Genomic DNA, 26,163 nt, shown 5'->3' with positions numbered 1-26,163 from the left:
TCCTTGCTTATTGGATTTGGGTTTTTAGCTTCACTCTGAAATGCTGCCATGCTACATTTAGTACGTAGTAGCTGGCATCACTTTAAAGGCCCCAGCAGAGCTCAGTCAGCAAACCAGATTAGTTACACCGTGCAGGGAGGAGGGCTTGTGTGTTTTGGGGAGTGATGGGGAAGCAGGAAGACATCCCACTGCGGTGGTGAAAGTGGCAAGGGGGGGTGGGGGTGGGGAGAGGAAAACAAGCCTGCTCTTAAATTTGACTTTCATCTTAGCCAGCGTGCTCTACTTAACTGCATAAGGCCATTATGCATGGATACGACTCAAATGTCCTGGGAGACTTTGGCAGACTGTACTGCACGTGAACAGTCTCGCTGCTGGAGAAGAAGTTGGTGTCTTGTCATGTCACATCAAATTTCAGGTTAATGCACCCTGTCAAAGCTGTGGAGCAATGCAATCAGTGTCTGCATCAGTGCAGCCAGCATCCTTTGGGTGACATGTGAAGGCAGAGTTGGGTGAGCACCCTGAGCAAACCAACAGCACTCGACAGAGCAGCAGCACCTTTGGCTAACGTCCCTTATTCTCCAGAAAAGGTGCTGCTGTTCAAGGTTTCATTTTCCACCCATATGAGGAAGGCTGCAGCAGGATCCATCTCCATGCACCTGTACCGTACCTAATTTGCCAATCACTTTGAAAAGGGTTTGGGGCCAAGTGCTTCCTATAAATTACTCCTATCTCTGCAAAACCTGCTTAATGCAATTAAATGAAGGATTGATTTGGCCCATGGAGTATGTGAAGGGCAGAATTAGATTTTATCTCATTCCATTACAGAAAGTTCCGAACTGGAGAAAAATTTACAGTCATAGACTAATAGAAATTATTATAAAAATACAATGCAAAACTAGGAAGGGTCTTTTTTTCCTTCTTCAAACCCTTTTAAAATATATGGTTTATTCAAAGCATGTAGATCATTAAAGAATTATAGATGACAGCTACAGAGAAAGTGGATAAGGAGAAAAGTTTAATTATTTCAAAATTTTCTTTTTCAGTTTTCCAGCCAGACAAGAAAAGTCAATAAAGCAGAACCATAAAGATTACTCTGCAAGGAGCATAAAAGCCCCTCACATGCAACTTAAGACACCAAATAAAGTTAAACATGTATTTGACAAGCTTCTGTTCATTAAAACGTACATTTGGTTAATCCTCTTGAGCTTAAGAATTCCAAAATGTATCTGTAGCATAAAGTTAAGGTACCATATTTTTCCTTCTATCCTGTCACTTTTTTGAGTACTTCAGCATTTTTTCCTTTAACACAGGAATAGGAAGGTTTTTATTATTTTGGACCTACCACTTGGAAACTCTGCTTCCTCAGCAGTCAGATTTTGTTTAGAGTGCAACATTTTTCCCTGTCAGGAGTATACCCTGCATTGTACACCATACGCTAAAAGAACAGCAAAACAATTGCATAAAGTAGTATTAATATCTGGGAATTACACCACCTTACCAATACACGAAAACATATAAAAGGATAAAAACATATTAGGTTATGTTCTGGGTGCCAACCACTAGCTCATTTTCAGCCATATACCTCCTAGCTTTGCCTGTGTCACCTCTGTCAACACTGTTGCTGCCCTCATTGACCATCAGTCAAGGACTGTGTAGCAATACTCACGTGCATGGTTGTTACCTCTGCTTACTCCTTCTTTACTTCCCCAGAAGTATGCAGTGTTTTAGCTAGCGAAGACGGCCTTTTCCAATCATAATATTACTTTAACATGATGTGCACACAGAGTGCCATCTTGGGGCAACCTGCTATTAAGTTATCTAGATATTTTGTCACTATAGGAACTAAAGACTGGATCAATTTCAACTCACCTCCATTGCCTATATTATATATCTGAATGCGCATTTTAGCTACCACAGAAAAGCTGGCTTCTTTAAGGAACAATTCATCAGATTTTTCTACTTGAAGGCTACCTGAACTGCCCAAAGCGCTGCCAGTTTTTATGCACTGAATGCAAGAGCAAATCTGGGAACATTGGTATTTGGTCAGATGAGCACAAACCCTGATACCTGTATACTTATTAAATTAATAATATCACAAAAAACCCACCCTGCAAGAAATCGAGCCTTTGCCTCCAACAAGTGATCTATTGCACAGGGAAAAAAATACACACAGCTAATTCTTGGAGACATTATTAAAAATTAAACCACTATATTACTGACATAAACACTGAGCTGCTCCTGCTGTCCTTTATCCTGCTGTGGAGGCACTGGAAGCACCTGGTGTCAGGGCTTGGCTCTGCTGGAGTTTGTCCAGGATCAGTGCAAAAATGATGCAGTGTCTTACCTGTGATGTTCAGCCTTAGGCCCAAGTGGCAAGCACAAACTCACAAACCAGTGTCCAAGAAACACACAAAACCCACTGACAATCCCACAAATGCAGCAGTGTGATGGTGGAGAGCGTTTTCCATGATCTGTGCCTACCTCACAGGAGTATGACCATCCAAAAAATGACAGTCCCGTGTCCACATCACTCTGAGTTATTAGACAGCGGAGGAGAAAGGAGAGGAGAAGGAGAGGGAGAGGGGAGGAAGAGGGGAGGGGGAGGGGAGGAGAGGAGAGGATAACTGCATTTTAGGAACTCTTCTATACCTTTCTTCCAATAATTTAATACCAACAGGAAAAATACCAACCCTTTCTATAAATATACATAAGGCATTACTACCGTGTGTGTGGAGAAGGGGTTTTGCACTTGCCTGCATTGCAAAGCTTAAATCTTTGAGCTATCTCAAGAGAAAAATGAACCCAGGGGTCTGCTGCAGAGCCTCTGTGTGTGCACCCTGAAGCGCCAGGCACCCAGGGAACAGCTCAGCCCCATCAGCAGCTCTGCCCCAGGGAGCCAGGACCAAAATAACCAGAGTGGGAAAACTTCCAGAGACAATACGTACCCACTTTTACCAAATGCAATTTTTACTCATTTTCAGAAGTTACCTGTTTTCTGACTAAATAATAAAGCTACATGAGGAAACCAGCAATGGGATTTAGAGGAAAGAGGTTCAGCGCTAAGTGTAGCCCCCATGAAAATTTACAAGGAAAAAAGGGACAGGCAACAAGAGAGGTTACAAAAACACAATACACCCTATCTGCAGAACAGATACTGAAGCACTTTTTGCTCTAATACACAGTGTTGGCATCTCCTACAGGGCAAAACCTGCATACAACTGTCCTTACGCAGAGCCAGAACAGCAAAGTGCACATATGGGAAATACCCCCAGGCTGGAACAAGCCAGTCTCTACCTGCCAGGCAGCAGGCAGATAGCCCATAAATCCATCTTTCTGTGCTCTTCCTTATAGGGCTGAGTAGCTGGATCTAAAGAAGAATTTCGGAGAAAAGGAGGGACGGACTGTTAATGTCTCTGCATCACAAACACAGAACAAGCAACTGTGCAGAAGGCTGACACTACCAGTGTTACCAGAAGGGCAGCTGCACAGTTGAATTCACCAGCCACACAAAAGTCATGAAACGCGAGCTACAGTCTCCTGTGCCAAAGGGCCAGGGAGGGTCAGTCAACAGTGGCATTGCTGCCAGAGCACCGGCCCAGCTTTGCACAGATGCAGATTCTCTGACACCCCACAGCATGTCTACAGAGGAAGATTCGTCCAGGTTAAAGAATATTTGAATGCATAACAAAACTGCTGTTCTTGGTTAAAGGGACACAGAAGAAATAAAACTGATTTGTAATAAAAGTTCCCAAAGGTCACCTGACAGGGAATTCATCCTGAACAGCATCCCATGAAGACAGGTTCTTAGTTTCTCCCTACACCACCTGAGATCCTCCAGCCAGGTGGGAAATCACTAACTACTAACAAAAACAGTGAAAACAAATGGTCTTATGCTTTTTCTGGAGACCCTCACAGTAGAAAGCAGGGCCAGTGCCAAGCAGAGAGAATGGAGACTCACAGCCGTGTCATAAATCATTCCCCAACCTAGGCGCCGGCTTTTTGGAGGGATGTTTCTGCAGCCTGCAAAGAGAAAGTCAGGCCACAGACTTGCGTCATCTCACCCCTGAGTCATCTCGCCATGCAGATCCTCTCTCCTACCATCACTCCTCGGCCGGGCTCACATAATTACTACCGCAGAACTGCAATCATCCCTGTGCAGTTGGAGCAAAGCCGGCATCCCCACCCACACACTGAGAAAGAGCCATGCTCACCCCAAATTCAGCAGTTGAATGTGAAACTGAGACCCCAAGACAAGATGGGGAGGTGGGGAAGGCTTCCCGGGCTGCTGAAGGGATTCAGGCAGGGGATGCTGCCTGGGATATAGGATGCCCTACATACCGGGGACGGGAGTGGGGACAGAGCGGCGGTGGGGGATGGATGAGCTGTGCCTTGCTCGTGCCTATGACCAGGTTATGTCAGGTGCTATTAAGGCATGAAGCGTGAGCGCGTGTGTCTGAAACCCTGCTGCAGACAGCCCCAGCATGCAGTCTCTTTTCAGTAAAGAGCTTTTTTTGTTGTTGTTTTTTTTTTTTTTAAAACGTACCCGAGGCAGCAGTTAAGAGAGAAAAACATGTGACCAAATACAGGGGAGCAAATCAAGGGGTCTGCACCTCCAAAACCACCCTCCTCCCACAGGTTTTGGGAGTGCCCCTGCCATTTCGTCCGCACAGCTCCACTGGCCGTCCATGTCCCCTGAAGGCAGAGCTGCAGCCACCGGGGAGCTCCGTTGTGTCTTCAAAGAGCCTAAAGTGGGTCAGCGGAACAGAGAGAGAAAATCTGATTTCAGCATGAAGAAAGTGGGCAGACCTGCTGGCTGAGAGACAGCAGAAGGCAGAGAAAGGCACTCACAGGCTCTGCATCCCCATGGCAGTACAGAAAGGCAAGGACCACTGGTCCTCTCTCCCAAAATCACGGGGAGGGAAAGGAACTATGCTTCCCAGATCTATAATGGGCTGCACACCTGGGGATGGGGGAGTGTGAGAAGGTAAGTGTGTCCCATTGCCCTCCTTACAGCACTCTGCCTAGGGCCACCCTCACCCACCCTCCCGATCAATTTATTCTGACTAAAACCAAGCGAGAAAATTTTAATCCATCCTTTCATGAGCCCAATGGCCACATCTTGCACCCTCCTTCCTTGCACCTGAGTAAACCCAGAGACAACGGAGGAAGAGCCCCAACAAAACTGTCAAACTCAAAACAGTGCCTTTTGGAAGCAATTAAAAATTCTAAACAGGATGAAAGGAGACCATGAGGAAGAAGCTTTGTTACCTCCATTACTCTGACAGAGGCTTTTGACCTGAAAATAAAACAAAATCACTCCTGCATTTGTAAGCAGAGGGCGGCACGTGGGTTTGGGTTGTGCCAGGTACCAGGGTGAGGCAGACCCTTATGAAACACAAAACTGCCAGAACTGTAATTGGGGTGATGTCTGAAATGTAAAGAGTTTTTCGAGCCATGAAACTCAGAGCAGCTGAAAGCCTTTGTGGGGACCAAAGATTTGCTGATGTCCCTAACAGGGGACAATGGCTAACAGAGACCTTGTTATCCCCTGGTGCCACCAAAACCCCAAGAACTGTACATACCCTCTCCCCACCTGGGCATTCTGAAACGCAGCATAAATCTGACCTTGCTGTGGCAAAACACCTTCCAAAGCCACGTGGCTGGAAGCTGAGCAGCCTTTTCTCTGCAGATCCTGGGTAAAACAGCTCAGATGCCTCTATGGAGCTGGATCCCCACCAGTGTGGTCTGTGGGCCCACACAAAACCATCACACCCTCGTCCTGACCACCGGCTCCAGGGTGGGTTATGTATTTGTTTAAAGACTTCCAATGAAAATATCAGCTTAAGAAATCACAGCAACAAGGGATGGGTGGGGAGAACATTTCCCGCGAGCAAGAATCTGAGCTCTGTAATTGCAAGTATCACATCTAGATATTGTTGTAAAGAGCTCTGCCTACAGAAGGAATAGGAGATTTGATCTAATACGCAAATAAAAATCAGAAATCTCTCCTGCCAGCCATGAAAAAGGCTATCAATAATTCATTTTAAGAAAAACGAAGATCAAAGAAAAATGCTGTGTTAGTTTGACATTTTTATATGTTGGTTCAGAATTCTTCTTTAATGTAATATGTAACAAACAGCAGAGTTCATCTATAAATGCCAGACATGCTTGTAAATTGTTGAATATAGCTGGTCCTGTTAATATTCACTTAGACTTTTTTAATTAATTCACTTTGACTGCCTTCACATCATTTTTATTGCCTCTATCCAGCAGTTGTAGGTCAAGTGGAGCTCTCAGAAATGCTGCACAGAGTTTCCAAAGATAAAAGTTTCAACTTTGTAACCATATTTCCATCTATTTCTTCATGTTACCCACCACACAGCCTAATGTCCAACCCAACTTATTTGACTCTCACATACTTGCCATTAATTGCTTCTGAAAATTGTATGGTCAAGAGCCAGAACGAGGTGCCTGTGTCCTAAATTAATTGTCTGTGCAAGTTCACCCTCATATATAGTGGTTTAATTTCACTTACAACTTCCTTATGGGCATTTGGTGGAGTGGATGTAGTATATTATACTCCAGAATGCACAGGCTTGCAATCCACAGATTTCAGCGTTATGTTGCAAGAGGTATTTATTGCAGTGGAGAACTGCCGGCAAATTTAACAAATATTGCTCAAGCTCAGTCTGTATTCCCTTGGTGTGCAGGAGACATAAGGGCACTCATGTCTCCTAAATTTAGGAAGGATGAGGCAAGTTTATTCCAGGACAAAATCCTCTCTAAAATGCAGAGAATGGTTAACTATCTGCGACTTATCAGTTCCAGGGTCGAGTAGAAAAGCAAATACTCCTGTTGTTACACCACTTTGATTAAGGACTGTCTTTAAAGTACACATTTAGGCAATATTCAGACAGTTCTTTAAAAATCTGTTTCCCTAGAGGAGAGTCCTTGACAGTAACAGCCTTCAGTAACAGTCAGAGGCTGACACTGCACGTGCTGTCTTTGGAGGGAAAAAAGCTGTCACTCAGGTCTTGAGCATGGCTGAATCCTACAGCCTCTTGGTCATAGATTTTTAGACCCGTTGTGTTTTCTGTGTATTGTAGTCTTTTAAATTACTATTTACATTGGCTGTTCTATCTAGGAAATAATGTAGTTTGGTGGAGGGGGGTAACAGTTACTGAATGTGATGACAGTCCATATGGTAAAGCTGTTATCTAATCCAGACGATAAAAAAGTATCATCTTTGTTACATCCAGTCAGTTGTGAACAGAAAGAGTCAAAAGGATTTTTAATTTTTTTTTTAACCAACTGTTTGCGGAGTGCAACGTTGACAGTTGCATTTACTGGAATCCTATGGCACTGCCAGCTGTCCGAAAACAGCGCTCACAAAACTGTACGTCCCTTGGTGGACTGCTTTTACCCGTGCTGGCAAACAGGGGGGCCATCTCCCCTGCCACAGAGGGAGCTGCCAAAGGGGAGCTTTTTGCCTGCATGCTTCAACCCCAAGAAATCTCAACCTGAAGAAATCCTGTCCCCACATACAGTGTCTCGTGGCTCATTGCTGCTTCTAGGGAAGGAGCTCCAAGGACGAAGTCTTCCCACCTGGGCCACCCACACCTCTCTGCCCACCTGGCTGTCTCTTAGGCATCCCCCAGACCATGCAGGTGTTGCACCATGCTGAGGACAGCAAGTCCTGGCCATACTTGCAGATGGCATACCTGCAGGTGGGACCCGCTGGTCCCAAAGGTGGCCTTGGGTGTTCCCTTAATCACATGGGCAATGCACACAGGGATGAGACAAAATGTCATAGCTAAAGGCAGCTCTTGAGTCTCTCTTAAAGCCAACATCATTTTAGCCTTTTTTTGCAGATTACAATAAATTTGTTGAATCACTTGGACACTTTTGAAAACTTTAGTCAATGTTGGAATAATCCCAAAAGCAAAGGGGGGGAACAAGGCCACTGCCACTCACTCAGAGGGCTACACTGCAAACTGCAGATCCCAGAAACCTATTTTTAAAAAGCCATTCCAGAGCAGGAGGTGAAGAACTGCCACAGCCAGCCAGTGTGCAGCAAACTGACATGCAGCAGAGTCCTGTCTGGCAGCATAAATTGATATTTCTGATCACAAAATTGATATTCTGATCACAGCCCAGAGGCGCAGCAGCTGGATGAGGAGCTGGCAGCTCGGACTGCAGCCCCGCACCGACATGACCAGTCTCAGTGCTGGGGATGGGTGGCTGAAGCAGGTACCCTGCGCTGGTTCCAGCAACACCATCAGATAGAGAAGAATGGGGGCACTGCACTACATTTATGGGGGTTTAAAGCACAAGACCTGACATTACATTGGCCTGTCCACTCTCAGATACCTACATCATAAAAAGCAGGAGGGGGAAAAAAATGTTTCCCTGACACGCAGTATGAGCACAAACATGTTACTATTCGAAAGGCTGTACAAAGGTTAAGTCTTTAATCCCTTTAATCCAGACAACAAACAAACAAACCCCAAGAATGAGATCCTGGAGCTCAGCTGAGCACGGCCAGGTCTCTTGTGGGGGCTCTCCATTCATCACTGCAGCAATTTAAGAGTCTCCAGCTAAAAAGTTGCTGCAAAGGAAACAGAAGCATGCATGGTTTTATTCCCAGCTCTTTAAACCTTATCACAGGCAATCTGGCGGTCTGGGCCCATGTTTCAGTGAAGGGTTTAACCCTCAAGTCAGTGGTACCAGGGTTACTGGATTCCCAGGTCTGGCGGCCGCTGCCCCCTTACTGACACTAGAGCTTGAGTGCGATGACTTTTCTTAGGTGTTACTCATGCACAGAGAAAATGTTGTTTCTCCTACATGAAGTCAAGGGTGATTGAGGCAGGGAAGTAATCAGGTAGTAGAGCATCATCAGAAGATAAACCCCAGAGCATCTGGAGCCCAGGAGAGCTCTGCTTTCAGTACACCATACAGAAAGCATTTTGGTCACTACAGTGCACGCCACTCCCAGACCACAGTCCTGTGATAAGCAGACATCAGTGCAGGCACCCAAAGAGTTAATTTGATTTAAGCCCTGATCTGGGTTTATCAGAATAGCGGGGAACTCTTCCAGCTATTTCAACGGGAATTGGGTCATGCTGCAACCACGCATCTTAAATGAACCGCAGGAAGAGTGCCACTAAATTCAGTAGTAGTATTCATGCAATTCAAATTAGATGTGTTGTTATGTACCTTGCTGAATCAAGTCTACAGGAAAAGTCTAAGCCAGCGGTATAAGCAGCATATTAAAATGCCACTATCCTTTACCATTTCTCGTCTTTTCTGTATCTGTCTTACCAAGTATGAGCCATTCAGTGCACATTCTGTCAATTTAGGGAAGAGTTGGTGGACATGATCTAAACGGCCACTACTTCAGCAGTACACAGATGAGCAAGCAGAAGAGTTAGCAGCATGGATGTGGCCCAACCCTCAACGAGAATTTGTGACAGTCTTTTTTGAACCAAACAATCGCCTTTCTCCTCATTTTAGATACTCAGGATGCTGCAAGAGCTCTCCTAAGCCTCACCCGGCTTTGCTACAAGACAAATTGGACCTAATCTCTGACTCTGAGCAGAGGCCAGGCCAGAGTCGTGCTGGCAGGGCTGTGAAGCACGTGAAAGCTGTAGGGCTGTGAGATGTCCTCTGGTTATGTCCTCTGTTTATTAGAGCAGTCACTCTGGTGTGTTTCAAGCACACCAGATCCACATTAATAATTCTCATGGTGGTACCGGGTATCACTACAGTCCTGCTCACTGTGTCCCCACTGCAGCCGGAGCTGAAGGTCCCACACAGAAAGGAAAATGCAAAAGGCAGCGGAAAGATGCAGACACTAATAATTACATGATCCAGACTACATATCTCAGTGCAGAGGGGTAGAAAAAGGAGAAGGCAAAGGCTCCTACCACAGCTGATGGGACTAACACTAAACAAATTCAAAGGGATGTGCAGTGGCACGGGGAGCTATTGCTCTGCACAAGCCTCCATCTGTCCCTGGTCTCAGGAAATGCCACTAAAGCATGTTACCATCTTGAGATTATACGTGCAGCAAAGGGAAAAACTGGGGGGGGGGGGGGGGGGGGGGGCCGGGGGGAGGAGAAAGGAAAAAATCAAACATGCTACACACATCCCCATTTGCAACTAGGCCCTGAATTAGTTAGAATGGATGCTCTCTCTGCCATGAGGATGGCAGGTATCTGATCTCATTTTGTAAAATAGCAATAGTCCCTGCAAAATTACAGCTTGGTTCTGGTATTATTTGAAAAGGAAAAAGTTCCATGAACCATTTAGATCGTCTTGGGAGCGGTCACCCCTCTCCCAGCTCCCAGCACAGGAGTTCCATCTTCCCAGCCTTTCATCCCATTTCCACAGAGCCCAATAGTTGTGTTAGCAAAGCAGAAGAAAAGGGGCAACAACGGTAGCAGGCCAGAAAGGGTGCAGAGAACTATAAAGGCCAATAAATCCCGCTATGTAGACACCCTACATGAAGACCACGAGTGCCATTCGCTATCAGGCTGCCAAGCTGCAGGAGCACTGACACCTTTTCCATCCCTGGCAGTCCACAAGGCTGCAGTCCCTACAGACACTTCATTCCACTTACCAGACTGGTTTTCCTTAGCCCCATCAATTTCAGCTCTGTTCTCACAGCCAGTAGCTCAAGAATACAACAATTAAAGATTAATGGTGTAAATGCATGGGAAGTTGAAAAATCCAGATTTTTTATAATGTCATGCCAGATGTATTCATTTTTAAACCTTACCCTTGTGGTTTAAGACACCAGGCCAGGAGTGTCACTTTTCCCCAGCAGACTGCAAATGCTTTCTTCCTTTCAGCTGCCAGCTAGTTTTGTGGGCTTAGATATTTTTCTTTATTTAATTATTCACTGTAATGCATGAAACATTAAGCAGCTTCTTTCCATGAAGAAATGAGTGCTGTTTCCCAATGACAATATGCTAAGTATCCTTAATAGTAGGAATAAGGAAATGAGTTTCCTAGAACAAAGGGGAAAAGGGCATGGAAAATGAGAGAAGCTCCAAGCAGCTAGAATATACTAACACAAAAAAGCTGAGACTTCATTTCGAATAAAATAGTCATGATCAGCTGACCTGGGAAATAAAAGCAAAAAGAAACATACTTTTAAAGCATAAAAAGATATGTTTTTCTGCTGTGATGTTTGGGCTAGAATTTTTTTCTTTCTCAACATTGATGCAGATCAGTCACTGAGGATGAAGCCACAGATGCAATGTTAGGTTATGTAACAGTTGTGTTTTCTTAATGGTACTAAACCCCTGAAAGGTGTGAGAAATGTGTATTGTTCAGAAGAACAGAAAGTTAAAGGCTGAAGTCATTAATAAAACCCATTCCAAGCCACAATTTTTCCTGTAAAAGCAGGACTGCATACACAACTTTCAGGGTATATGCTTTACTCATTTAATGTCTTCTACAGCAGCAGCAAAAGACGGTCTCATCGGCTTATGGAGCATTGGGACCTCCTGACAGCACGCCACACCACCACAGCCATACCTCACCATCGACCCAAGACGGGAAAAACCTGGTGACCTTGCTACTGTCACATGTTTTGATGAAACCCTTCACCTTGTCCTTGAAAACCTGGGTAGGATTGTGTAGGCGAGAGGATTTCTCCTGACTCTGGCGTTTATTTGTTGGGTCACAGAGGTAAAATTATCTCTGTTTGATGACTTAAAGCTGTTGGCTGTGGAGATAATCTGTGCATTACCAGCTGTACGGTGGGTGGTTAGCAGCTTCGAATCTGTAGTTGGAAGCAAAGATGTCATCTTGCACAGCACTTTAAAACAGAAAACAGAGCATGCAGGACAAAACTCCCATCGTAGCCCTATGCAGAAATTGCTTTCCATGACAAATTCTCTCATTTGGTGTCATACTGGAGGGTAAGTCCCCAGCTGTGTCCTCCTGGACTCCTCCCACTTCCCATGGTTGCATCCAGGGAGGAGGAAGACCCCGAGCAAACACCCAGTGAAGGCTTAACTCCTGCAAGTGCAGCATCTGTCTCTCTATGCCTTACCAAAAGGAGACTGATTACCAGTAGCACAGCTTAAAACAGGAGGTCCCAGCAACTTGCTTTCCAGAGCCACAAACTGGCTATCATGAAGCTAAATCCCATTAGCCTTGAGGCGAAAGAGGGCCCAAATCTTCTACCTGGGCATGACTTCTCTGGGAAAGGTGGAACAATGTGCCTTACTCACTATGGATAAATATTTAGAGTACAAACACTGCTGGAAACAACCATCTAAACTCTCAGCCTGCTAATTCATCAAACAGAAACTCCTTGCCCATTGTGTAGGAGAGCAATAGCAAGCCACTCCTTCCCAAGCCAGGGAATTTTGCTCTAGAGATTTGCAATTTTTCTCCTCCAACCTTCACTTTCTCTGCAGCTGCTGAGCTTTAGTGCTGGCAACGAGGGCTGGGAGCCAGGGTGGAGTCAGTGCTGGGCAGATTTCAGGCTGGAAGATTTATGAAGAACAGACATCAAGACCAAAGAGCAGGAAACCGATAGCAGATAGTGAGGATGTAAAGCATCCCTGGGATAGGAGTGACAAGAAGCAGAGATGCATACTTTTCTTATTAAAAATCTGCATATGAAAGCAGAGGGGAGCATCCTCGCACACAACTGACCTGCCCTGTGCTCTCTCTTCCCTTCTGTGTGGCCTGAGACAGAGCAGAGACATACAGCTTGTGTTACATTTCAGAATATCACCTACAAGGATCATCTGTAAGGTTTTTCTCATGGTTTGGCGTTTTGTGGGTTGGTTTGATTGTTTGTTTTTTAAGTTTTGCCACCACTGTATGTGCAAGTGCCATAACACAGTACATGACTACACAGACACCGGCAACATCCACACAGCCATAACAGCACAAAAGATCTGTAGGCACAACTAATATCTGGAACACATTAAAAAATTAGAATATATAGTTCCCTCAGCAGCTGTACTACTTTTCTCACAGTCTTTACTAATTAACATACATTGAGGAGGTACCAACAATGGCAGACCCAAGGTCATGCTTAGCTTTCTTTTTAAACAAGGCACAGAATAATACCTTCAGCATTGACAACGCTGCAGTCTCACATGCCACAGAACTGAAACTTCAAAGAGTTTCTTTGCCGTAAGCCCCCTCCCTCCTTTTCTTTTTTTTTTTTTTTTTTTTCATTTTTTGAATCGCAGAAATTAATTGAATATGACACCTTTGTGGAGTGGTCTATCTGATCCACTTGGTCATCTCTCCTGTTTCCCAATGCCACAAATGCAAATCCTTCTTGGGTTCAGGAGCTGCAAACCTGAGCACTTTCTCACCCCAGCTGCCTCCCCCACCCTCCATTCCCACCCCCCTCATGAAAACGAAGTGTCTGTTGGCTGCCTTCCTTGATGTGCATTTCTCAGAGTGATGATTTGCATTACAAAATACACAAGGATGAATTTGCCTAAGTTTTGCTCCCAAAGGCAAGCATTAAAAACAATTTTGAGGCACTCCCAAAACTCCTGCTGCCATCTTCCCTACTCCTTAAAAGCCATCTCCACTGTGAAACCATTTTTTATGTCTTCCAGTAAATCATTGAAGATCATTTTCACTGCTCATTACCTTAAAGACGTATAGGTTACATGGTCTGCATTGTCTCACAATGAGAAAAGAAACAGACAAGGCAAATGTTTTATTTATGCTTTAAAATTGGATGTGGAAAGATTTGTAAATGGATTAATTTTAATTAGTGTACTCATTTAGTTTAAGAAAAAAAAAAACAAACTAGAAAGCATGCCTTAAAATTAATGCACTGCTACCCTGCGTATTAACAAATACGTCAAGTCTTTGCTTGTTTTAAAGCCCCTTTGTTGCTTAGAGGTTTTTTATTGCAAAAGCAGCCCCTGAATAGTTATTTTCAGAACCCATGCTGGAATAAACCACGAGACAAACATTTTTCTTGCTGTTCAACAAGGCTGCCCCCATAACTGTTATCCTACAAAGTAAATGTTTGCACCGTGGCTTTTGTGTCCTATCTCCTGGCACGGTGGAGGCAGGTTCCGTCTCCAAACTCATCCCAAAGAACCTCTTTGCTGTTTGGTAAGTTAAAACTAGGTATCAGCCCCAGAAACAGATGCGTTTGAATAATGGCTTTAACATTTGTCTCTCCTTGAACTGTTTCTCTAGTGGCTGCAGAAATTAGATTCCTCACAGATCAAGAGTAGGTGCGGTACATTGATGACCACACTGATGTTTTGACATTTTCATTGTATTTCATTAGGGCATGAAGCAAAAGCGGAATCACTAAAACCCAGCAAGGCCAAAAAATACTGATTTTGACTTTCTGGAGCTCAGTAAACCAGATCCTGGATATCTCAGTATCTTCTGCAGATGCCGCAACCCCAGACAGGAGAATAACCAACCGTTGGCCTCCACCCCACCTCCTCTGCACTGCCTCGTGACAAACACAGAGAGGTGTCTGCCCCAGAGGCTTTACTTACTGTACAAACCAGGCGAAAAAACCTCAAGGCATTTGGTATCTCCAGGATCCCAAGACTCAGCCCCTTTGCACACAAGTTTGCTTCCTGCCTCTTAGTAATTTTGACATTTTAGGACCATCTCTGGAGACATCCTTTCTCCCAAACATGGGCTCCCATGAATAAGCTTTCTCATCTGACCTGCTTCTTCCTGCACAAGCTCACCGAGACTCAGCCTCACACCACCACCCACACCACCAGCACCCACTGTCACGGTTCTCCTTGTCTCCCACCTCAGCCACTGCAGCCTCTGCCCTTCTCACAGTCTGACTTGCTTCCGCTCCAGCCAGTACAACCAAAATAATAAATTAAAAAAATTAACATTGCTGTATTCCTGGGTTTTTCTTCTTCATCTCCTTGCTGCAAACATCTCCCAGTGTTGACCCTGACATATATTTACACGCACTTTGACTCAGCTCTGCACACAAGCAAGGCTGGGCCCCTTGGCCGTGGCAGCCCACACCTCCCATTTTCCAGTCCAGCACCTGCCACTCTTTCCCGTGCTGGAGCGGGCTGGAGAGGACCTTCCTCCAAACGCTCCCGCAGCACCAGTGCAGGGAGCAACAGCAGACATGATGTCCTCACCGACATAAACTGGGGTGTGTGGCACTTCCAGAGGGAGAACAGGACCTCTAGCTACTACCACACACCCCTCACTGTCTTCTCCTCTCCCACAGTCCTCCCTCGCCCCCTCTGCGCTGCCCAAATACCTGAATGTCACCGTTTAGCTCCCAGCAGCCTGACTTCAGCCCCCTGCCCCTCTCCCAGCAGGCAGGCAGGCAGTCCAGACAGGCTTGAAATGAAACCCCTGGCAGTTCCAGAGGGTGCACTGCTGCTGTGACACCCCCAACCCGCCTGAGCATTTTAGGATACCACAGCTGTGAACGATGGACTTGTGTAGGATGGAGTCTGGCACCTTTCTGTGCTTCAGCCAAAGAAAAGGGGAGAGGGAGAAGCGACACTTTTCCCATCCACTTGATGAAAGCAAAATCTGGTGGAGGCAGGGAGGGAGAAAAAGACTGGGCACTAAGCCCCTTATTAATTAATGCATGTTTTGAAAAAAATAAACGCAACTGTGCACTCATTTCAGCTGGTTTCTAGGAGCTTTTGTGACCTTAATAATTCATGTTTACGCAAGCTGCTTATAATGTTAAGCAGTTGTTTTGTGTAGGTTTTGTCCGTTGCATTTAACTGGGGTGAATATATCTAGCTGTGAAATGAGGTAGGCCATAATACTCAAAGGGAAGCTTTAAAAAAAAATTACAGTGTTTTTATAAGGACAAACTAAATTCACAGCTTTCACTGAAATAGTGTTCCATCCATTACTGATACACACAATGTAAGAAACGGAAAACACATATTTTTTTTCCCCAGGTTCATCCTTTCCCTTTCCTTTTCATGTTCTGGCAGCATTTCCAATACCATAAACTTTCATTGTTTCTCAAGCACGTAATCAGTATATCCTGCCTGTTTTGCTTTTCTTCATAGCAACAGGAGGGTAAGGGGGGGCATTACAAACACCAAAAAATGACCAGAAAAACTGAGAGGAGGTAGAGCTCCTGAGACCACCTTTAGATGCAGATTTTGGATAGCAGTTTGGGCTCCTCCAATGCACCACACTACATAGCAAGAGGACTTCTAGCACAGGGAGAGGGTTCATTCTTCCAGACTCGTGCCCATCACCCAGGGGCACACAAGTCCTCTAGGACATCACTTCAGACGGTGGCCTTGACTAAGCACCAGCCCATACCTGACCCACCAGGTAGCCAGAAGAAAGCATGCCAGCAGCCAGAAGCAGCAGCTGCTTCTTGTCTTGAATGCTTTTATAAGCCTTTCCCGACACACCAGATGAGATTTAACGTGAACTGAGAGCCTGCTCATTCCTGGGCAGCTTGAGAAGGAGACAGGGATGCCGTTGTGAAGGGTCACCTCTCCCAAGTGCTGGCAAGCTTGTGTACATCCCTGCCAGGCCATGTATAAACTAGAAGCTCTTCCATAAAGACTCTTAGTTGTTTTTTAATCTGATTCCATTTAAACAAGTTCTTATTTAAGAAAAGCAGTGTTCATTTCAACTGGAATTGCAGTTTGCTCTTCAATATAAACTGCCAAATACAGGTTGCAGCTGCACCTCCCAGCAAACAGTTTCCGTGTGCTGCAGAGAAAAAGCAAACTGTCCCTGCAGCACCAGCAGCTTCATAAAATAAACAGAAATGTGGGCTGAAAGAAAAAGGTGACTGTAAAAGCCATGGGGTTTTGTTCCAGGTTTACTCTGGCTCTAGCAGAAATGGGCCCCAACGCATCATTTTCTTCCATAAATAAGGGATGTTGACACTTAACACAACCTACACAAGTGTGGACACTCAGAGCGTACACAATGGACTCAACCTACCAACCACTTGCAGCAGTCGGTGTAGCCAGGCAAACTCCAGGCAATTACAGACCAACATGAAACCAGGTGTTTTTAAGGCAAATACTAGGTCTTCTATAGAAAAGTTCAGGTTCTGTTTTGACAGATTAACAGTCATTTCTGTAGTGTTTCCAGCCTTCATTGAGTTGAAGTTTCCACTAACAATTAAAAAAATATAATGTAATTGTTCTTAGAAGCTTACAGTAGTTTTTAGAACAAGCTGCAGCCCCCTCCCTCCCTCCCACATGCAACAGGAACCAGTGGATCCAGTGGATCCATAGCTCTGTCAGTATAAGCCTATGGCTGTTATCATTGCCAGTAGCTAAAATAATGTCCACTATCCTGACTAATAGCACATAAAGTTCAAAAAGTCTCCTTTCTGCTATGTTTCTTTGTGTGCTTACAAGATACAAACTAATGGTTTTATTCACCATAGAATAGGTACCTAAATCAGTTGGCATCTCATCTGAGCTCCATCAGATTTAAGGCCATCCCTACCTGGAGGTAGGATTGTCCCAAATGAACACTGAGGAGAGACATTAAAAGATGCCACATCATATCTCCTAACCAGCACACTTCCTGCATCCCATCAGAGCTATTACCTCTGAGGCATCATCCCATCTACAGGAGATATTAAAGGGCTACAGAATCATTAATCACCAAGCAGGCTGCTTCAAGACAAGACTTCCTACTCACATTTTCCCAAAGTTGCTGTACACACTGAAAAGCCACTATTGTATTAGAGGACCACTCCAAACAAGAAACACCAATTCTAAAGAGTTTCCCCCTGTTTCTTAAGCTGAGCTACCATTTTTGATGCTTGCCCACATCCACAAAAGAACCATGTAGGAGATACAGGGCTCACGACCAACAAATAAACTTCAAAATACAGTTCATCTGGGAAACTTGCAACTGTGACACATAAACCTATCACTACCTCATGCCCCAAGACGCACACTACAAGAGGACGGTCGTTGCCTGCCTGGCAGTGTACAACCAGTGATTTCACATCCATCAGATTGCAGCACTCAAACTGCATCCACACCAGGAGGACCACAGCCAGCCACAGGGATCCAACAAGGAATGCTCTCTTCCTCCGTTGTAACTACAGGCCATTAACTTTGACTTAGAATACATTTATTAGTAAATAAATGTATAAAGTACCAAATGATTTAGTGGAACATTCTCCAGACAAACACTAATATCTCACCCCCAAGAATCAAATTTAATTGGGGGAGGAAGAATATTTTAATTGATACAGCTCTACATTGTAAAATGGCACTTGAGTGACAGGCAATTACACATCAAGCAATTCCTCTTACGTAGTGTATAGCGGAACAGATACAGCAGGAAAGAGAAGAAAAACAAGCTTAAATACATCAAGAAATAAAATTTGTGTGCACTGTCTGTATGATCAATGCAAACATAGCCACAAAGATTTGCATTAGAATAGCGCAGTAAATAACCACACCACAGCTGAGACATTTACAGCCACATTAGTAAATACACTTTTACTTCTCGAAGAGAGGATGGCAATTTATTAAACCATCCAAACAAGACATCTTGCGATCACCAGTTGTGCTTTAATTAGAAAGGATCCTTCTGAAAGCCAAGCAGAGGGCCAGGTGACCCATCAGGTCCCTTCCATCCTAGTTATCCAGGAGCTGTGATTCACTGCACTTCAGACTACTCACTGCATAGAGGTTTAAATCCTTTGATGAGCATGCGGACGTGGACTGAAAGACAATGCTGCGGGCCAAGACAAGCCCATCACACCCAGCTCCCCCCAGCCCCACACCTAACAGCAGTGACAGCACACCAGCCAGAATAACTGTGCATTTTGGAGCGGTGCCACCCAGTTGTTCATTGCATTTATTTATTTCCAGCTGAGCTGTGGGACAGATTTCCCACATAGAAATGCTCGTAGTTTTATTCAGAAGAGAAAGAGGAGTATGTCTGTTACTCTATACAAGAGGGTGAATGCGATGCTGCTGGAATAGGATGTGCCACATCCCATCCCACAGCCCAAGCCCCACCATACCAATGAATACATTTCCCTGCTCAGCTTCTCACCCCAAGAAGTGGAGGACCCAAATAAAACACATACAGAGGAAGGTTGCTCTGTGACATGGATGAGATGCTTTGTATTTCTGCTGCAAATACTAGAAGAGTAAAGGGTAAGGAACATTATTAAGGGAAGGGGAATAAAACCTATGTTGCTGAGAACCCAGAAGGCAAACGGAAAGCTGGCCTGAAGTCAGCCCACCCACTTGTTTGTATTCCCAGATAAACATGGCAAGCATGTCCCTAGCAGAAACACCTGCAATGAGAGCTCAAAAGCTGGAAACTGGCACTGCCGATTTGGGATATGGATGACCACAAGGTAGGTGATCATCCGTCATGAAAGTCTCAAGCACTTCAAATCCAGGCATCGTGGTAAAACAGGTAAGAACATAAGACCAGGATTTGTATTTTAAAGACAAACAAATGCTGGTTAATGTTTAATGTTTAATACCTGTCTCACTTGTCATCTGACATCCTTCATAATGGGAACTGAATTCAGATGAGACAAGGACTTTGGTTTTTAATACGAGGTCAGTTGCCATCAGAGCTCCTGCCAGCCCCGATTAAAGCTGGTGGACTGACAGCTGGGCACTACAATGAGCAGATGTGGCTGCCACGGGTCCCCCCCACCCCCTCCACCAGCACAGGGGACACTGTGGAGCTGCTGGGGCTGCACTGTTTGCATCAGAGCATTAGGGTGGCATTAAGTAAACGCTGCCTTTGGGGTCTGTGTTTTGGTGCAGACTTTAGACAGAAGCTCTCTCAAAACCCATACCATTTTGAAGTCTCTTCCTGATCTTTGATTGTATTGAGAAATACATAAACATCCCAGAAAATCTTGATCATCCCATGAGCAGCATACACAGCTCGGTATTAAAGCTAGACTTTCCCCCACATTGCTGGACAACTGCTTTTGCTCTGGGAGCAGAGAGAGAGGCAGCAGTGTGTTAACTCCTTCCTTCGGTCAGGTCACAAATATGAGTTTATACAACTGCTATGCTTGCATGCAGCTGGAGGTATGGAAAAACCCTGCTCAAGCAAGGAACAGGCTGCCTTTTACCCATCTGGGAAGAGGAGAGCATTGCTAAACTTACAGACAACATGCAATGGGACAGTGGCACCAGTAAGACGATACCTAGTGAAGTCCAAAGCATTTACAGAAGATCAAGTAGCTGGGCTGCTCTTGTGCAGATGTGCAACACCCAGGAGGCAACAGCCGGATGTTTTCTCTGGAAGTCAAAAGCAAATAGGGTAGGTTTGGTATCTGTTTTAATAGGCCTTACCTCTGTCAAACTTCTGGGCAAAGCCTATCTGTCTGAGACCTTGTGGAGAGCAAAGCGAGCATCAAAGCTCTCCTTCATTTTGTAGGTCAGGCTTTTGGGCTGGCGCAGTGTCAGCTCACGCATATTCTGCAAAGCGCACTTTAATTTTTCATTGTAACAGCACCTACAGACTTTGATTGAAATAAATAATGAACCAATTTGTATCATGAATCTAAGAATCACTCTCTTCTGGTCCCCATCATGGAGAGGATTTTCTTCCCAGTGACAAGTGTTAATGCATTTATGCCCTAGTTTCCCACAGTGGATGTCACTATTGAAGTGTCAGGAAGGAAGGTTAGAGCTGCTTTTTCAGACTGCTCCCGTCACCCTCAGCAGTCCGTTTTCGATGAAAACATTCCAGCAGAACACAGGCTGAAAGAAGGCTGCATTTTAAACAGCACAGCAAAAGTCTTTGTGTTGTATATGATTAAAACGTAACATTGAATAGGTCTTTTTCCCAGTCTGAGTCAGGGAGAAGGCTCCACTCCATAAAATTACAGGGTTTTTTCTGCAGAATGGCAGGAGTTCCACAAGTCTTTAGTGTAGTTAGAGACCATTTTCTACACTTTTCTTATTTTTCAATGCTGTTCTTTCTGGTAACTCCCCCAGCACAAATCCTGATGGATAGTGCTCCATTTCTGGGAGCTGACAGAGGACACCCGCCTGTTTGCTGTAGCTGGGACCCCCAAAGCAGTGCCTAGCTTCACTTCTCATGAAGAAAAAATGACCAAAACCAAAACCCAGTGGATCCAGACACTCTGATTTGAACCATTCTGACTGTGTGATTCATGATAATTCTAATAAGCACAGTTACTTGGGAAAAAAAAATCAATTATCAAAAGCAACCTTACTGTAATTTCAAAGTTTTGCCAAATTAATACAATTTGATTTCAAGATGAATTTAGACTAAGCACACACAATAAATGCTGTAACCCACCCAGGTACTAATCCCCTTTGCAAACTGTCTAACACTGCAGAGAAAGTGAATAAAATGCTGGCCAAATCAAACAGTAATGAAATTAAAGCACAACTGGCGCAGCTTACCGCAAGCTCATCTTTGGGAGGCTGCACTGAAAAGGAGCCATTGCAATTAGGCAGGTACAACACAAGAGGTATTAGATTGCAGAGTTAGAGCTGCTCCCACCTCCCTTGCAAAGCTTTACAATGTCAAAGCAAGGCAGCAATATCAGTGTGCTGATGCCAGATTAGGAGCCCTTTTTAAACAGAAAGGGATAATTATTTTCTTCGGGAGAATAACCATAAATTAATTTCATTCACCCAAACCACCTTTGTCATTGCTGGAAGCTGCTGCTGAAGGACCACAGACTCTGCCCTAGATGACACCACATTGCATACAAATCTCTGGCTCAGTACAGTGGCAACTGGATGAGATATAAAGTCTTGTGACATGGTGAAGGTCAGATTAGACTATTTGACCTTCAGGCTAAATTTATCAATTTAGTGAAATATATAATAACACGGTTTTTAACTACAACAACATAACACAAAGAGCAATACAGCTTGGCCCATTGCAGATCTGTACTAAAATACAATATTCATGTAATGACTTTCATACATGATCTAGTTAAGATTAGCCAGGAGAGCTGTTACTGTAACACATGGGTAATAGAAGTAGAAAGCTGAGACTCACCAAAGCGAAGCCACTGCACCTCGTTACAACCCCAGCGGCCTCAGCAGGGCCAGGCACGCCAGTTGGGAATAATGAAAGAGGGAACGCTTAAGGATCATACATAGTACGACTCATAGACCTTAAGGAACAAAACGCAGTTCATTACAATGGTATTGTTTTGACAGAAATGAAACCCGAATTACTCACTCACTGCTGTTATTTTTACTCCATCAGCAGTCGGGTATGTCGGAGTTGGTGCTGGATGCGCTGCCCAGCACGGCGTAAGGCAGTGCCAGGCTTCTCCGGGCTCTACGCAAGAGCCAGCTGTCATATGGACAAGGGGGTCAAATTCTGAAAAATACTCTTTTCTACTCTTTCTCTGCATACATTAATCTACATGCTTATTCCTGTTTACATTTAAGTTGTATGCCATAAAAGAGCTTACAGGATGTGTACTGCAGCCAAGTTAATATTGTTGTTGGAGCCTCAGCCTCTGTATTTCCTGACATAACGTTGCCCAGTTAATTTTTTTTTTTTTTTAATTCTGCATTTGTCTAATTGAGTTTATTAGTGGTTTGAACCCATTTAAGGTAAGAACGCTGCACAGAGCATCTATTAACACCCACAGGAAACCCAGCAAAAGAACAGGTCTACGCTGAAGACAGTAACAACATTCAGAAACAGTATTTAGTATAGAAATGTATACAAATATAGCCAAGAAAGGTACTTTTAGTAGTAACATTTAGAAACAATTTAGAAATGTGGCTGGATTGTAAGACCTCCTCATGTACTACTTGGGTAAAATCCACAGCTTTTCATTCAGGGCAACTCAACTGACCTTTCAAGAGACAAAGTGTGCTGTGTACAAGAACCATAATTAAAAGAGTAACAAATAAAACCAAGTTATTTTTTCATAGATGTCACGACTTGGATTATAAAGTCAGGAAGTGGAGAAGACCTTTACTTAAATCAGGCGAATCATTTCACAATGCTTGTGCAGATGAGCTAAGGCAGATGGACCTCACATTAAATCCTCTTTCCACCTCCCAACGTACACTGTGCACACTTGCACCCAGCCATTTCTTTATTCCATAAAGGTAATGAAAATCTAGCAAGACACCCACAGCAATATCATGAAGACATGCAATGCCTCTTAAATTTTGCCCTTACCACACAGAGGTTTGACGTCACTAGCATTGCCAAACGCAGGGGTTACCTGCCGCACACGATAGCCACAGCTCTGCATTCCTAGGAAAGCCTTTACAAGTCACTTGGACTTTGACCTTCTCTCCCTACTTTGTCTCAATGGAGAGAGCCAGAGTCCTGGTTTCTGACCGGTGACTCCTGAGCATCCCTGGCTGGACTCAGCCCTGCTGTGCCCCTGGCAGAGCTGCTGGCAGCTGCCTTCACCAGCTCAGGAGCTGGTAAACCCGACTAAACATCTACTCACATGCCAGGTTTTTTGACCAGTGATCCCCTGTCAACATTGCAGAGGGAACACCAAAAAAGAACACCTTGTGTCATGAAAATTGAAAGACTTTTAGCTCTTCTTTTAAACAAAAAGAGGAAAAAAATTCATATCCCGCTTCTGTAAAATGTTCGTGAGTTTTATAAAAGTGAAAAAACAAGTTTCCTCCAGGCTAAGCACTGAATAATTTCAAAGAAAAAAGACTTCAAAGACACATTCTATATTCTATTTGCATTCAGTCATTTTGTTTTCCAGAAAATTATTACCTCAGTAATATTGCAGGCTATTCTTCCATTCACTGTGAAGCTTTGGCTACTCAGAAGGTAATTTGTCCACTGCAAGACCCATGCAAGACAGGGAGAAGCCATGCTACAAATAGGAAAGTCTGTGAGTCATCTTGAGGGATTAGCATAAAATTTGCAAGGACATGTATCCTGGACATGAAAGTGAGGGTTGCAGAGGGTGTAAAGGAATCACAGTTTCCCTTAAAATGAAGGCAGAGAAAGTTAAGACCAAAGCGGTCAAATGCTCTGACAAGATCTGCTCACAGCTGCTCCTGCTGCCCCTCCGCCAGGAGCAAAACGATGCCCCGTGGCCTGATGGCTCCCCTAAAATCCAGAGGCTAACACAGGGACACGGGGGACAGTGCCTGAACCTGCTGCCACTGCACTGGCCAGAGCACACCAACCCCTCGTGTCAATCCCCCACCAACTCCCACAGCCTCCAGGGACGAGAGAGCAAACACGGGCTCGGGGACATCTCCTCCTGCACAGCCCCACCACGCTCACACTAGACAGAAGCAGAGAAGATCTGACAGCCAGCCGAGAGAAATTCACGAGCGCTGTCGTTCATTATAAAGGCTACCGAGGGAAAGCGCTGAGGTTAACGGAATGGGCTATATTAAGCCCATTTATAGCTTTATGGCCCTTGCAAAGGGGCATCAGAGCTTTCTGCAGCCAAGTGTAATGGTCAGATAGTTACAAACCGAGACAGGTTTAAGAGACCACCCCCAGCCACCCGAAGGAGAGGCGGCAGTGTTAACTTCAGAGTTTGAGGTCAGCTCTTGATGCTTTCCTCTTACGTACCCCATCCACATCCACGACAGCTCCCGGGCTTAGAACACTGCATATACCACAGCCTGCTTTGTGTGGACAGGAGTATTTAATGACACAGAGAACTACCTTCTGATGATCGGGGGCGGGGGGGGGGGGGGGGGGGGGGGGATGGCGGGTGGAATCAGCCAGATGTTTCATGCTGTCTGATTTTATTAAACTGCTGCATACAGGGAAGGGGGATGGTTGCTGTTTTTCTGTGATCGCCACCCCTCTTCCTCATAGGCCTGACCCTGCTGCACTGCAAGACAGTAGCACACGCTGTCACGACATGACCTGATCCACAGCACGGGGACACAGCACAGTGTCACAGCAGGCGATGGCGCTGCCCCTTGTCCTGCACATATGCACACCGGGTCAGCAGAGCAAGGTCAGGGCAGAGACCCTGCAAGCACCCCCAGACCAGGGGGGTGCACCCCACCGACCCCCAGGAGAAAAAAGACCCACCGACCCGGGGGGGGTGGACCCTGCTGACACCTGCCCCATTGACCTACGGAGGGGGTGCGCCCCACTGGCGCCAGGGCACGGAGTCCTGCTGGTCCATGGGGGATGCGCCCCACCAGTCCCCTGAGGATGGAGCCCCCAAGATGACGGGGTACACACCCCACCGACCACCTGCAGGGGGCGTGCCGCCCTCGGGCCCCCGGGGGATGAAGCCCCAAGCCGGGTCGTGAGGGGGGCACCGCTCTGACATCTGGAGGGGGGTTCCTGCACCCCACCGACCCCCTGGGGGAGGATGAAGCTCCTCAGCCCCTGGGTAGGGAGATGCACCCGCAGGAGATGGAATCCTCAGGGTAAGGGGTAGGCACCCACCGACCCCGGGGAGACGGAGCCTCCCCGGCACCCGGGCGGGGGCTGCATCTGGCCGACAGCCGGGGAGGGAAGCCCCGCGGTGCCGGTGCCGTGGCGGGGCGGGGATGACTCCCAGGGGCTGGCGACGGACAGAGCCCCCGGCCCGCTGCGGCAGCGCGGAGGAGGGGGGCGCAGAGCCCAGCCCCGTCCCCGCGGGAGCGGAGCTGCCAGTGGGGCAGGCACCGGCCGCCGCTCCCGCTCCCGCTCCCGCTCCCGCTCCGGCCCCGGCCCGCAGCCCCGCGCGCCGCCGCGCTCCCCACTCACCTCGGCGGGCACGGGGGGACCCGGCGCCCCGACACCTGCCCGCCGGCCCCGGGCAGGGCGGTCCCCGGCCCGGCGCCGCTCCCTCGCCGCCCGCCGCGCCGCCGCGCTGCCCGCCCGGCCCGGCCCGAGAGCGGCGGGGGCGGCCCCGACGGGGCGGGCGGCGCGGGGATCCCGCGAGGGGCGGCCCGAGAGTCCTTGGCGGGGCGGCGCCCGGGCGGGTCCCCCACCGCCCCCGGGGCACGGCGGGACCGGCCGAGCACGGTGGCACCAGGGGCCGCCGGCGAGCCGGGACCGGCCGGGGCCGGGGGGCAGCGGGGCTGCGGCCGGGGTCGGCGGGCGCTCGAGGCGCTGCCCGAAACCTCCGGCCCCGAGCAGCCGGCGTTGCTCGGTGGAAGGCTGTAGTATTTTGGGACACGTCGGGATTTTTGAAAGTCCTTTGAATATTTTCCTTCTGTCGTTTTTATCTTCTGTTCTCGCTCAGGCAGGCAGCGC

General features: G+C 46.3%; 1 protein-coding gene across 3 annotated transcripts in view; it reads right to left on the bottom strand.

The window, feature by feature from the left end:
- Positions 1–25,777, bottom strand: part of PDZD2 (PDZ domain containing 2) — a 204,902-nt gene extending 179,125 nt beyond the window's left edge. For all 3 annotated transcript variants that reach the window (XM_055790933.1, XM_055790934.1, XM_055790935.1), the window contains exon 1: positions 25,672–25,777. The gene's annotated coding sequence lies outside the window, so the exon portion shown is untranslated. The remainder of the gene's footprint in view (positions 1–25,671) is intronic.
- Positions 25,778–26,163: the final 386 nt, after the last annotated feature.

The sequence above is a fragment of the Falco peregrinus genome, chromosome Z (assembly GCF_023634155.1).
Source record: "Falco peregrinus isolate bFalPer1 chromosome Z, bFalPer1.pri, whole genome shotgun sequence".
In the NCBI taxonomy this organism is placed as follows: Eukaryota; Metazoa; Chordata; class Aves; order Falconiformes; family Falconidae; genus Falco; species Falco peregrinus.
Note: the sequence above shows the minus strand (reverse complement) of the source record. Positions and strands in the feature narration are given on the sequence as shown.